The sequence below is a fragment of the Scyliorhinus torazame genome, chromosome 12, assembly GCF_047496885.1.
Source record: "Scyliorhinus torazame isolate Kashiwa2021f chromosome 12, sScyTor2.1, whole genome shotgun sequence".
Taxonomy (NCBI): domain Eukaryota; kingdom Metazoa; phylum Chordata; class Chondrichthyes; order Carcharhiniformes; family Scyliorhinidae; genus Scyliorhinus; species Scyliorhinus torazame.
The window spans coordinates 44,268,682-44,283,622 of record NC_092718.1 but is presented as its reverse complement, the minus strand read 5'-3'; the positions used below and the strand labels follow the sequence as shown (position 1 = coordinate 44,283,622).

Here is a 14,941-nt window from a genome sequence, read left to right as displayed (position 1 = left end):
AATCCAATATCCCCCCCCCCGCCAGTCAGCCTATCTACATATTTAAAAATATATTTTTTATTTCTCCCTTTTCACATTTTCTCCCAAATTTGCACCCACCATCAATAAACAATAATCAGGAACTAATATAATGTCAATCCCCATATCAATAACAATGATCCCATCCTCCCAAAAACCCCCAAACATTAGACCGCATGTTAACATAAACAAATGACAAAAAGGAATCAGGAATCACCCATAGTCACCATTAACACACACAGTCCCCCTCCCCCAACCCCCCCAACCCCCCCCCCCCCCCAACTAATGCTCGATGTTATCCAGTTCTTGAAAGTGCATAATGAATAATGCCCATGAATTGTAGAACCCCTCCATCCTTCCCCTCAGTTCAAACTTAACCTTCTCAAGAGTCAAGAATTCCAACAGGTCCCCCCGACACGCCTGGGCACAGGGTGGAGAGGTTGCTCTCCATCCCATCAGGATCCGCCTTCGGGCGATCAATGAGGCGAAGGCGATAACATCTGCCTCCGCACCCGTTTACAACCCCGGCTGGTCCGACACCCCGAATATGGCCTCCCGAGGGCCCGGGTCCAGTTTCACGTGCACCACTTTAGAGATTACCCTAAAAACCTCCTTCCAGTAATCTTCCAGCTTCGGAAAGGACCAAATCATATGAACGTGATTTGCGGGGCCCCCTGCAACGTTCACACACATCTTCTACCCCTTCAAAAAATCGGCTCATTCTCGCCCTTGTGAGGTGTGCTCTACATACCACCTTCAGCTGTGCATGAGGTGGAGGCGTTCACTCTCCGGAGCACCTCACACCAGAACCCCTGCTCCATACCCTCTCCCAACTCTTCCTCCCACTTTGCTTTGATCCCTTCTCCTCTTCCAAAATAGCTCTGTAAACTGCCAACACTACCCCTTCCCCAGCCCTCCTGTCGTCAGCACCTCCTTTCAGCAATGTGGAGGCCGGCTCCACAGGGAAGGCCTATCTACATATTGAGTCAGGAATCTTTCCTGGACACACCTGACAAAATCTATTCCATCCAAACCATTTACACTACGGAGGTTCCAGTCAATATTAGGGAAGTTGAAGTCACCCATGACAACAAATCTGTTACTTCTGCACCTTTCCAAGATCTTCCGCCCAACCTGTTCTTCCACCTCTCTGCTGCTATTAGGGGGTCTATAGAAAACTCCCAATAAAGGGGCTGCCCCTTTCTTGTTCCTGGCTTCCACCCATACTGACTCAATAGACAAACCCTCCTCAACTACCTCCTTATCTGCAGCTGCGATGCACGCTCTAATTAACAGTGCCACTCCCCCTCCTCTTTTACCTCCCACACCAAAAATAATCAGCTTGAGCTACCTCAATTCCGCCATCCTCCCTTGCTTCAGTAAATTAGTTGTGGTATAATAATGGGTGAAGTATTAATCATGTTTAGGCTGGAATGGGATTGATGAAGATCAAAACTGCATTCCAGGTCCTAGATTTCATGTGAGATGGGATAATCAGTTTTGGAAATTTCCATTTTCATTTTTCATTTCATTTTCATTGAGTAAGTTTTCATTTCTGTTTTCGATACTAACTTGGGGGAGGGGGGAGAGAGACTACAATTTGCTCCTCCACCCTAAAGTACCACTTTGTAATTAATGGAAATGATGTCCGGAGGAATGCAGGTGTTGAACCATATCTGTGACAATGCACCATGTGGCATATTGTATTTGCCATGCTGGTGTAATGCAGGTGATGTATGCTGGGAAACCAACTACAAGCAGACAACTGAAGTCCATTCAGTTTGAATGTTCTTAAGCTTTGTGGATAATCTTTGGGTGGTGCTGTTTGGACTATATTCTCTATAATTCAGCAAGCTTTCATTCCTGGTGTGTTATGAAGCAAGGACAGCTGTGCAATGTCACTGTTGCTCCTGTACGCATTGTGACTTGAAGACAAAGACCTTTGATAGAAAGCTGGATTAGGAAATATACCAAGGCATGTTTTTACTAAGAGTCAGATTAGGATTGTTTTCCAGCAATGTTCATTATCCCTCTCTTGTAGGAACATAGGAATTAGGCACAGAAATAGGCACTTCGGTCCTTCGAGCCTGCTCCACCATTCAATCAGATTATGGCTTCCTGGTCTCCAGTCCACCTCCCTACCTGCCAGTTCGTGATACCCCTTTAACCCGTTTTTCATCAGAAATATATATCTATCTCTTTTTGAAACCATTTAGTGATTCAGACTCCACCGCATTATGGGGCAACGAGTTCCACAAATTCACCACCCTCTGCGAGAAGTAGTTTCTCCTCATCTCAGATATCTATATTGTGGCAATAGAAATTGATTTGATAAATGGAGCAACCTCACAGTTCCTTGGTTGGGAAAAGTATTTTGTGACTAAAATTGGATGAAGGAGGGGAATTTTGATCTGCCATGTTTCACTTCCTTTTTGTTCATGTTGTAAATGTTCTGACGGGCTGGGTGATGCAAGGTGGGCACTATTTGCGGTAGCCGCTCACTCCCATGCTGATGGCAGGGGAGATGGCAGGACTAATGATCTGATGTTGCCAACTAGGAATTCTGGCTGTTGGACCTCCTTAATTTAATGCAGAATTACTGTACTGTTCTTGCCACCTTTACGCACCGGTGAAAGTGGGACTCACAGTGCCAAAAATTGATTGCTGACCAAAGAGATTCTCTATTAAACTGGGAATGGACACACTGGTGACAACAGATTGATTTGTGCAAAGTTGCGGATGACCTGTCTGCAGTTGCAGTAATCAGTTGATATGTAAATGTAAATAATTTTTATTGTCACAAGTAGGCTTACATTAACACAGCAATGAAGTTATTGTGAAAAGCCCGTAGTCGCCACATTCCGGCACCTGTTATGGTACGGGTACACAGAGGGAGAATTCAGAATTCTCAGCTGGTACAGGAATTGAACTTGCGCTGCTGTCCTTGTTCTGCATCACAAACCAGCTGTCTAGCCCACTGATCTAAACCAGTCATGCTGATATTCCTTCGGACATGTATGTTCTGGTTTGAGGCCCATCCCACTCCGGTTAGAGGACAGCAATTTGGACCATTGATCTAAGGTTCAGCCATCCGAAACAAGGCGCAAGATATGTCCTCTGGGATCATGGCTACTACTATTAGTAAGCTACAAGAGAGAGATTTACTTGAGAAAAATTTTCAAAATGCATCCCCGATAGATTTCACTGTTTTACGTTTCAAGTACAGACCTCTGAGAACATGATTTGGTGACACCCTGTGGCCATAAAGTGCTCACTTCAATTAAGGGCTGTAAAAAAAATCAAACGAGTGGTAAACAATTTGCTACTTTTCATATTTGTTCATGGGATGTGGGCATCGCTGAGTGGGCCAGCATTTATTGCCCATTCCAAACTTCCCTTGAGGGATGTCTGTGCTCCTAATTTTTTAAAAAGTCGTGAGCAATTCAATAACAATAGCGTGGTTGTCAATACAATGTAAAAAGCGGATTTGACTGGGTGGTGGGAAATCCCATTTAGCTTAATTGACCAGCTCATTTTTGAATAGAGCAGAATATTGTTCCTCAACAGTCAAAATCACTAATTGTCAACACCGGCATCTCCACATCATGACTAATTGTCAAGGCACAGATCAGTTCATGTTAGACATGAATTGGCTGCACAGCATATTTAAAGCATGTTTGCCTATATGAATTTTGGACTAAATAAAACATTCTTGCTGGAAAATAATGTCATCTGGAAGACAGAACAAGAAACCATTGTTCCAGAAATGTGAGCATTTGGTTTGAAGAAGTTAAAATGTGAAAGTCAAATCAAATAGAGCAGTGATTCTTTTCAGGGCTGTTGAACAATTTAAAAACACATTGTGATTGATCTCATGATTAAAACTTCAAATGTTTGTTGCTATTGGTTGAAATTGATATTGAATGCATTTCAAGCTTTTCTGTTTTAACGCTGTTGTAACGAAGAGGAAGGAATAGGGTTACACAATGGCGCAGTGGTTAGTACTGCTGCCTCGTGGCGGCAAGGAACCAGGTTCAATCCCGGCCCTGGATCACTGTCTGTGTGGAGTTTGCACATTCTCCCGTGAATGCGTGGGTCTCGCCCCCACAACCTGAATATGTACCGGATAGGTAGATTGGCCATATCTTTTTATTAAAATAGTAAAAAATATATACAAGGCCAAACTGTACAAACACTAATTTTGTGTTGGAAAAACAGGGTACCCTTCCCTCAGTAGGGGAGGGGTGTAGGGTACTCTGATTATTAAAACAGTTCACAACACAGTTGTACTAAAGAATAAGTGGTACACGCACTAAACTTTGCGCTGGAGAGAGCAGATTGACCATGCTAAATTGCCCCTTAATTGGAAAAATTAAAAAAAGAGGAATGAAGTTCTTCTGACCAATATTTGTTCATCAGCCAACAATCACTAAAACAGGTTAGCTGATCATTAGTTTATTGCTGGTTGGGGGGTGGGGGTGGATCAAATTGGCTGTCGCATTTCCTACATAACCATTAGTAACTACATTTCAAAAGTACTTAACTGGCTGTAAATAATTTTGGGATTTCCTGCGATTATGAAGGCACTTTCTAAATGCAAGCTTTTTATCATTGTAACTCTCAGGTCACTTTCTGTTTTCACAGTTTTGAATGGAATGTTTCTCTTTTCTCTAATACTGCTCTATTTATTTTCTCCCTCGGCGTTGAAGTTGAATGACTTTCACTTGCCTTTATTCTTTAAGCACCTTGCTCCTATTGTCAATTTTGAAATGATAATGGAGCAAGTGTTTCTTAGAAGATGGTGCTCATCGTCTCAAAGCTAACTTGATGGCTCTCAAAAGCTTATATTCTGAAATTTGACACCTGGCATCATTAGCATAACAAGGTCAATCTTTGACAGTACAACATTTCGCCTCGACTGATGGGACCACTGCTGAAATATATACTCATCCGCTGCTTCACCATCTGGATCTGTAAAGTTGTGCACACCAGCTGAATTCTTAATAAAGCGGGCTGTCTGGGCAGAGTAGTGATCGGAGCGCTGAAAATGTCAAAGTTTCTAGGCTTTCTAAAGATCCCACTTTGTATGCACTCCACATTTATTTTAATCACGGTGGGAGGAATTCTCCGGTTCTCCAGGCGTGGGTTGCTCGGCGAGGACCCGCGTACGATTCAGGCCCCAGATCACTGTCCATGTGGAGTTTGCACATTCTCCCCGTGTCTGCGTGGGTCTCACCCCCACAACCCAAAGATGTACAGGGTAGGTGGATTGGTCATGCTTAATTACCCCTTAATTTGGGGGGGGGGGGGGGGGAAATTGGGTATTCTAAATTCATCTTTAAAAAGGCAATGTAATTGCCATTAAGTTGTGCCAATGTAACTAATATGACATTGGCTTCACCTCTCCCTATAATGTCCTCCAGCCCAACAATCCCCTGGGATATCTGCAGCCCTCAAAGTCAGGCCTCATGAACATCCCCGATTTTAATTGCTGCACCATTGGTGGCCACACCTTCATTAGTTAGGCCCTAAACTCTGGAATACACTTCATTCATAAGAGTGATAGAGTTTTACAGCACAGAAAGAAGCTCTGGCCCATCGTGTCTGCACAAACCATCAAGCACCTATCTATTCTAATCCTATTTTCCGGGACTTGGTCCGTAACCTTGTATGCTATGGCGTTTCAAGCGTTCATCTAAATACGTCTTTAATGTTGTGAGTGTTCCCGCATCCACCACACTTTCAGGTAGTGAGTTCCAATTACCACCACCCTTTGGGTGAGAAAGGTTTTCCTCAAATCCCATCTAAGTCTCCTGTCCATTATCTTAAATCTATGCCCTTACTGGCCCCTCAACTAAGTGGAAAAGTTTCATTTTATCTATCCGATGTATGTCCATCATAATTTGAGCACCTCAATCAGGTTTCCCCTCAGCCTTCTCTGCTCTGAGGAGAACAACCCCAGACTAACCTACCTCTCTTCATTGCTGAAATTCCCCAGCCCAGGCAACATCCTGGTGAATTATCTCTGCACCCTTTCGAGTGCAATCACATCGTTCCTATATTGTGATAACGAGAACTGCACACAGTACTCCAGCTGTGGGCCAACGCGTGTTTGATACAGCTCCATCATAACCTCCCTGCTCTTATATTCTGTGTCTCGGCTAATAAAGACAACTATACCATTTTTAAAAAATTCACTTACGGGATGTGGGTATTGCTGGTTGGGCCAGCATTTATTGCCCACCCCTAGTTGCCCTTCAGAAAGTGGTGGTGAGTTGCCTTCTTGAACCACTGCAGTCTTTGAGGTGTAGTTACACCCACTGTGCTATTAGGGAGGGAGTTCAGGATGTTGCCCCAGCGACAGTGAAGGAGCGGCGATATATTTCCAAGTCAAGCTGGTGAGTGACTTGGAGGGGAACCTCCTGGTGGTGGAGTTCCCAGGTATCTGTTGCTCTTGTTCTTCTAGATGGTAGTGGTCTTGGATTTAGAAGGTGTTGTTTAAGGAACCTTGGTGAGTTACTGCAGTGCAACTTGTAGATGGTACACACGGCTGCCACTGTGCGTTGGTGGTGGAGAGTTTGAATGTTTGTGGAAGGGGGAGCAAACAAACGGGCTGCTCTGTCCTGGATGGTGTCGGGCTTCTTGAGTGTTGTTGGAGCTGCACTCATCCAGGCAAGTGGAGAGTATTCCATTACACTCCTGACTTGTGCCTTGTAGATGGACAGGCTTTGGGGGGATCAGCAGGTGAGTTACTCACTATAGGATTCCGCCTTTGACCTGCCCTGGTAGCCACAGTATTAATGTGGCTAGTCCAGTTCAGTTTCTGATCAGTGGTAACCCCAGGATGTTGCTTGTGGGGGATTCAGCGATGGTAATGCCATTGAATGTCAAGGGGCAGTGGTTAGATCTTCTCTTATAGGACATGGTCATTGCCTGACACTTGTGTGGCCCAAATGTAGCTTGTCACTTGTCAGCTGAAGCATAGATATTGTCCAGGTCTTGCTGCATTTGGACATGGGCTGCTTCATTATCTGAGGAGTCGCGAATGGTGCTGTACATTGTGCAGTCATCTGCAAACATCCCCACTTCTGACCTTATGATGGAAGGGAGGTCATTGATGCAGTTGAAGATGGTTGACCCTAGGACACTACCCTGAGGAACTCCTGCAGTGATGTCCAGGAGTTGAGATGATTGACCTCCAACCACAACCATCTTCCTTTGTGCCAGGTTTACTCCAACCAGCGGAGAGTATTCCCATTGACTCCTGTTTAGCTCGGGCTTCTTGATGACAGACTTGGCCAAATGCTGCCTTGATGTCAAGGGCAGTCACTCTCACCTCATCTCTGGCATTCAGCTCTTTTGTTCATGTTTGAACCAAGGCTGTAATGAGGTCAGGAGCTGAGTGGCCCTGGCAGAACCCAAACTGAGCGTCCTTGAGCAGGTTACTGCTGAGTAAGTGCCACTTGATTGCACTGTTGATGACTCCTTCCATCACTTTGCTTATGATGGAGAGTAGACTGATAGGGTGGTAATTGGCTAGGTTGGATATGTCCTGTTTCTTGTGTACAGGACACACCTTTTCACATTGTCGGGTAGATGCCAGTGTTGTAGCGGTACTGGAACAGCTTGGCTAAGGGTGCGGCAAATTCTGGGGCACAAGTCTTCAATACTATTGCTGGGATATTGTCAGGGCCCGTAGTGTTTGCAGTATCCAGTGCCTTCAGCCGTTTCTTGATATCACGTGGAATGAACCGTACTGGCTGAAGACTGGCATCTGTGATGCTTGGGTCCTCCGGAGGAGATCGAGAAGGATCATCCACTTGGCATCTCTGGCTGAAGATCGTTGCGAATGCCTCAGCCTTGTCTTTTGCACATACATGCTGGGCTCCTCCATCATTGAGGATGGGGATATTTGTGGAGCTTCCTCCTCCAGTGAGTTGTTTAATTCATGTCTGGATGTGGCAAGACTACTGAGCTTAGATCTGATGTGTTCATTGTGGAATCGCTTAGCTCTGTCTATTACTTGCTGCTTAGGCTGTTTGTCCCACAAGTAGTCCTGTGTTGCAGCTTGACTAGGTCGACATCTCATTTTTCAGTATGCCGGATGTTGCTCATGGCATGCTCTCCTGCACTCTTCATTGAACCAGGGTTGAACCCCTGGCTTGGTGGTAATGGTAGAGTGGGGGATATGCTGGGCCATGAGGTTGCAGATTGTGATTGAATACAATTCTGCTGTTGCTGATGGTCCACAGTGCCTCATGGATGCCCAGTCTTGAGTTTCTAGATTTGTTCGGAGTCCATCCCATTTATCACAATGGTGCTGCCACACAACATTTTAAAAAAAAAATCTTTTTACTGGCATTTTCAAAATTTATAAACCGTTATGTACATTGTTGGCCATATTTATTTACTTTATTTTACAGAAAGGTTTGTCTTGTCTTTCCCGTAATTACCCTATTTACATTCTGCTGCCCTTCAGCCGAGCAGGATTCTTCGGCGTGCCATTAGGGAAGTGAAAGCGAGGGCGTCTGCCCTCTTCCACGTGTAGCTCTGGCTGCTCCAATACCCTGAAGATTGTCACAATTGGGCATGGCTTCACCCTCACCCCCACAACCTTGGACATTGCCTTGGAGAAGGCTGTCCAGAACCCAGCAAGTTTGGGACAAGCCCAAAACGTGCGGGTGTGGTTGGCGGGTCCTCTCTGGCACTGTTCACATTTGTCCTCCCCCTCCGGGAAGAACCTGCTCATTTGGGTTCTGGTCAGGCGTGCTCTGTGCACCACTTTGAACTGCATGAGGCTAAGCCTTGTGCAGGAGGAGGTGAAGATGGACCTACTCAGTGCTTTGCTCCAGAGTCCCCACCCCACTTCTGTCCCCAGTTCGTCCTCCCATTTCCGTCTGGTCTCGTTCAGTTGTGTTCGGGCTCTGTCCAGTAGCTGTCCATACATTTTCCCACATAGTCCCTCTTTTTTACTGTCTGTGCTTATCAGGTCCTCCAATAGTGTAGTCTCTGGGGCCCCGGGGTATTCTCTTTGCAGAGTAAGTGCTTTATTTGCAGGGGTCTGATTTCCTGTACTGTTGGCAGTTCCTACTCCTCCGTCAGTTCGTCTAGTGTCACTAGTCTGCCCTACATAGAAGTCCCCATCCCGTCTCCATTTCCTAAAGGTAGTGTCTTGCATGGCTGGGGGAATTTGTGGTTGCCGCAGATGGGAGCCATTGGGGACATCCTAGTCAGCCCGAAGTGCTGCCTTAATTGGGCCCACGTTTTCAGTGGCCACTACCGCTGGGCCTGATGTGTATTTTGCCGAGGGGGATGGGAGTGCTGCTGTAGCCAAAGCCCGGAGGGTCGTCCCCTTGCAGGAGCCCTCCTCCATCTGTACCTGAGTTGGGTTCATTTACCCATCCCCTCACTCTTTCCGCCGTTGCTGCCCAGTGGTAGTACTGCAGGTTTGGTAATGCCAAGCGCCCTTTGATTTTCCTCCTTTGCAGTGTCGGTTTGGGAATTCTCAGGTACTTATCCCACACTCAAACGCCATGATTAAACTGTCTACGTTTTGGAAGAAGGCCTTGGGGATGAAGATCGGAATGGATCTAAACAGGAAGAGGAACCTCGGCAGCATATTCATCTTGATCGTCTGCACTCTCCCCGCCAGGGAGAGTGGGAGTGCGCCCCACCTCTGTAGGTCTTTTTGACTTTGTCCACCAGGCTGGTCAGGTTCCACTTGTGGATCTGTATCCAGTCTCTGGCTGTTTGGATCCCCAGGTATCGGAATCTGTTTTGGGTTGTTTTAAACAGGAACCCCTCCAGCTCTTCCCCTCCCCCGTTTGGGTTCACTGGGAATGCCTCACTTTTGCCCAGGTAAGTTTATAACCCGAGAAGATTTCAAACTCTTTCAGGATCTGCATGATTGCCCGCAGTCCTTCTTGCGGCTTCGAGACATATTGGAGCAGGTCATCTGCATAGAGTGAGACTCTGTGCTCTCTGTCTCCTCTCTGGATGCCCTTCCAGCTTTTCGCGCACGCAGGGCTATCGCCAGGGGTTCAATTGCTAACGCAACAAGAGCAGGAACAACGGGTATCCTTGTCTTGTGCCTATTTGGAGCTGGAAGTATTCAGAGCTGGTGGTGTTGGTTCGAATGCTCGCCTTAGGAACGTTATTCAGGAGTCTCATCCAGGCCCTGAATCCTGCTCCTGGCCCAAAACGTTTCAGTACCACGAGGAGGTACTTCCATTCGACTCTGTCGAACACCTTTTCTGCATCCAGGAAGATGATCGCTTCTGGTGTTCTCTCCCCGGGGGGTGTCATTATTACATTCAGCAGCCGCCTGGTGTTCGCAGTGAGTTGCCTACCCTTGACAAAGCCCGTTTGGTCCTTTGCAACCACCTCTGATACACAGCTTTCCAGCCATTTGGCCAAGACCTTTGCGAGTATTTTTGCATCTACACTCAGCAGCGAAATGGGTCTATATGATCCGCATTCCATTGGATCTTTATCCGTTTTGGGTATCAGTGAGATTGTGGCCTGCAAAAGCATAGAAGGCAAAGTGCCCCTTGCCAGCGAGTCCGTAAACATGTCCCTTATTTGTGGGGACAGGGCTGGCTCGAATTTTTTATAGATCTGCTGGGAACCTGTCGGGTCCTGGTGCCTTCCCTGCCTGCATGGAGCTGATGCTCTCCATGATTTCTCCCAGATCTATTGGTACTTCCAGCTCCATCCCACCTGTCTTTCCCCACGACTGATAGTTCTGTTTCATCTCCGTGTCCCCGTCGGGGGGCTCTGAGGTGTACAGTCCTCAGTAGAAGGCCTCAAATCTTTTCACCGGGCAGTTAAGTCCATTCACGTTCCAGGTTACAATCCTGGTGAGGGGGTTTCTGACCCCCCCCCCCGGTCCTGCGTGATCACCCATACTTACCTGGTGGACGCGCCCCTGCACTCCGGGGTTTCCCTTTGTTAGGGGGCCATCGAAAATGGGCGCAGTCGCCGTTCTCACCAAGAGGTCGGGTTCCGGTGCTCCGGGGTTTCCCTTCGCCCAGGGGGCAGCCAACATGGCCACCAACTATATGTTACGCCACGTGGGTGCGCCCCTGTTCTCCAGGTTCTCCCTTTGCCCAGGGGCTCTCCCGAGTGGCTGCTTGCGGCGCCATCTTGGTTCTTCGCCCTGCTCAATGCCTGCCGAGGCCTGTGTCTGTCTTGTTACCTATCCTTATCTGTCTTTTTGTTCCCTTTCTGTTCTGTGCATCCCCCCATCCCTGTTTCCCCCTTCTCTTATCCCCCCCCCCCATTTCCCATCCCTCTGACCCCCTATTGTTCTTCCTTTCTCTTCTGCCCTTTCCCCCCCTCTTTTGGCCAGGTGCTCTCTCTTCCCTGAGTGTTGCGCCACGGCCTCCCTTACTGCCTGTCTTCCCGGCTAGCCCTCCTTGCTAGTGCGGTGGTTCACCTCCCAGTGCTGGTCTAGCCCTGGCCCTGTTTTACCTACCCATCTCCACCCCCTGTCTCCCCCCCCACCCCCCCCTTGCCTGCTTCCCCTATTCTCGCTCCCCTTTCCCTGTTTCCCCTATTCAAACTGAGAGAAGAGACGGACACGAAAGCGAGGCAGCACAGTCCCGTGCAAAAATATAGTCCATATTAATGTTTTTGTTGTCGGTCCGTCCTCCGCTCTCATTCCCTTTTTCCACTGTCCCTGCTGCTTTCACCTCTGCCACGTCTGTTCTCCCTCCAGGTTGTTTGTTTTTACGAACTCAACAGTTTCCGCCAGGGTGCCGAAGTAATGTTCTTGCCCCTGGTATATCACCCAGAGTCTGGCCGGGAATAGAATGCCGAATTGCACCCCTTTTTTGTAGAGCGCCGATTTTGCTCTATTGAATTCGGCCCTCTTTTTGCCAGGTCTGCCCCAATGTCCTGGTACACCCTGATTCTGTGCCCTTCCCACGAGCATGACTTCATCTGTCGGAGCCACCTCAGGATTTTTTTCCCGGTACTGGAATCGGTGCAGCTTCGCAATTATCGCTCTCGGCTGCTTCCTGGTTTTGGGTTTAGGTTGAAGTGACCTTTGTGCCCTGTCCATCTCTGTGGGGTGTGGAAAGTCCTCCTTCCCAACTTGCTTGCCCAGCATTTGGGCTATGTAGCTCGTTGGGTCCCTTCCCTCAATCCCCTCTGGCAGACCCACGATTCGGAGGTTTTGTCGCCTGGACCTATTTTTCTGCTCCTCAACCTTCCCTTTTAGCTTCCCCTGAGCCGCCACCAACCTCTTCACCTCGGCCTCTAGAGACACGATCCTGTCTCTCTGGTCCGTTGATGCCTTCTCCAGGTCCACGATCGTCTTCTCCTGGGCCTCCACCTCCCCTCCCAGTCCATCTATCGTGCGCTGAAGGATGGCTATCGCTCACCACCTCCTTCATCACCACCTGGAGCTCCGTCCTGATCGCTTCCTTCATGGTGGTCAGTTCCTTTTTCAATACGTCCCTCTATCCGTCTCCCTGTGTGTGGGGGGAGGGATATGTCGTCTGCTCCTGCTCCGCCGTTCGGGTCGCCGATCTTTCCCCCTCCTGATTCGCCTGGACCTCCGCCTCGCCTCATGGGGCCTCTAGTCCACTCGCCCGTTGTTCCTGCCCCTTTCCTTCACTGCTGCTTCTGACTTCTCACCTTCCGCTCGATCTGTTGTTTGCAGGCATCCTCTTTCCTTCTCACGCTGTTGGTGACTTTTGTGTTCGGGTGGGTTTTAGGTGTCTTTTAGGGCCACAATCTCAAGTAAATTTACCGTGTTGGGTCTAACCGGGAGGAGAGCCGCCTAATGGGCTTCCGCTCAGCACATCGCCACCACCGGAAATCGTGCCACACAACATGATGGGGTGTATCCTCTTTTTATAAAAAATATATATTTATTAAGATTTTTTTGACAACACAATTTTTTCCTCTTACAAACAACACCACCGCTCCCCCCCCGGAACAAAATAACACAAAATCGCACTGAGCAAGCTATATACATGGCAAAATGGTATATTTACATAGCTTTATACACTGGCTCTCGCCCGCACGTGCCAGTTTCCCCCACCCTCCATGTTATCTCCCGCTCATCCATCCCCTCAAACAGTGATGGGGTGTATCCTCAATGTGAAGTCTGGACTTTGTCTCCACAAGGTGGCCACTCCTACCAATACAGTCATTGATAGATGCATCTGTGGCAAGTAGGTTGGTGGAGATAAGGCCAAGTATGTTTTTCCCTCTGGTTGGTTCCCTCCTCACCTGCTGCAGTCCCAGTCTAGGAGCTATGTCCTTAGGTCCCGGACCCAGCCAGCTCGGTCTGTGGTGGTACTACCAAGCCACTCTTGGTGATAGACATTGACGTCCCCCACCCAGAGCATATTCTTACTAAGCCACTCTTGGTGATAGACATTGACATCCCCCACTCAGAGCATATTCTGCACCCTTGTCACCCTCAGTGCTTTCTCCAAGTGGTGTTCAACATGGAGGAGTACTGATTCATAGAATCATGGAATTTATAGTGCAGAAGGAGGCCATTCGGCCCATCGAGTCTGAACCGGCTCCAGGAAAGAGCACCCTACCTATGCCCACACCTCTACCCTAGCCCTACACCTCCACCCTATCCTCCTAACCCCACCCAACCTTCTTTGGACACTAAGGGCAATTTAGCATAGCCAATTCACCTAACCTGCACATCTTTGGACTGTGGGAGGAAACCGGAGCACCCGGAGGAAACTCACGCAGACACGGGAAGAACGTGCAGACTCCACACAGACAGTGACGCAAGCCAGGAATCGAACCTGGAACCCTGGAGCTGTGAAGCAACTGTGCTAACCACTGTGCTACCGTGCTGCCCATTCATCAGCTGATGGTGGCTGGTACGTGGTAATCAGCAGGAGATTTCCTTGCCCATGTTTAACTTGAAGCCATAAGACTTCTTAACCATTGTTAGGTAATTTAGACATTCTGAATTCTCCCTCTGTGTACTCAAGCAGGCGCCGGAATGTGGCAACTAGGGGCTTTTCACAATAACTTCATTGCAGTGTCAATGTAAGCCTACTTGAAAGATTATTAAAAATTACCTGCCTTCAGGGATCTGCGGACATGCACCTCAAGGTCCTCTGTACTTCCTAGCATCCTACCATCTATTGTGTATTTCCAGTTTGGATTGAATTTGCCAAATTGCCCTGGATCCCATGCTGTATCTTGTCAAAGACCTTCCTGAAGTCCATGTAGACTACATCAACGACACCACCCGCATCTACACATCTAGTCATCTCCTCGAAAAATTCAATCAAATTTGTTAGACTTCATCTCCTCTTGACAAAGCCATGCTGACTATCCTTGATTAATCCTCACCTCTCCAAATGGAGATTAATCCTGTCCCTAAGAATGTTTTCCAGTAATCTCCCAACCACTGATGTTAGAGTCACTGGCCTGCAATTAACTGCTTTTACCACACTTCCCTTCTTGAATAATGGTACCACATTAGCTGTCCTCCTGTCTTCTGGCCCTCACCTGTGGCCACAGAGGATTTGAAAATTAATGCCACTGCCCCTGCAATCTCCTCCCTTGCCTTCACAGCAGCCTAGGATACATCTCATCAGGGTTTAGGGATTTCTCCACTTTTAAGCCCGGTAATACTGCTTACACCTCCTCCTTCTCAATGCTAATCTGTTTGATTATATCACAGTCCCCTTCCTTGCTTTCTGGACCTATTTTGCCATAATGAATTCTGATGCAAAAAAACTCATTTAATACCTCACCCATGTCTTCTGGCTCCACACAGATTTCCACTTTGGTCTATAGGACCCTGCTCTTTTGCTGGTTACCCTCTTGCGCTTAATATACTGAGAAAACACATTGGGATTTTCCTTTATTTTGACGCCAGTGTTTTTTCATGCCCCCTCTTCACTCTCCTGATTTCATTTTTATGTACCGC

At 47.7% G+C, this 14,941-nt stretch overlaps 1 protein-coding gene across 4 annotated transcripts in view; it reads left to right on the top strand.

The window, feature by feature from the left end:
* Positions 1-14,941, top strand: part of LOC140387540 (protein unc-13 homolog C-like) — a 972,441-nt gene that overhangs the window by 76,794 nt on the left and 880,706 nt on the right. The window lies entirely within an intron of this gene.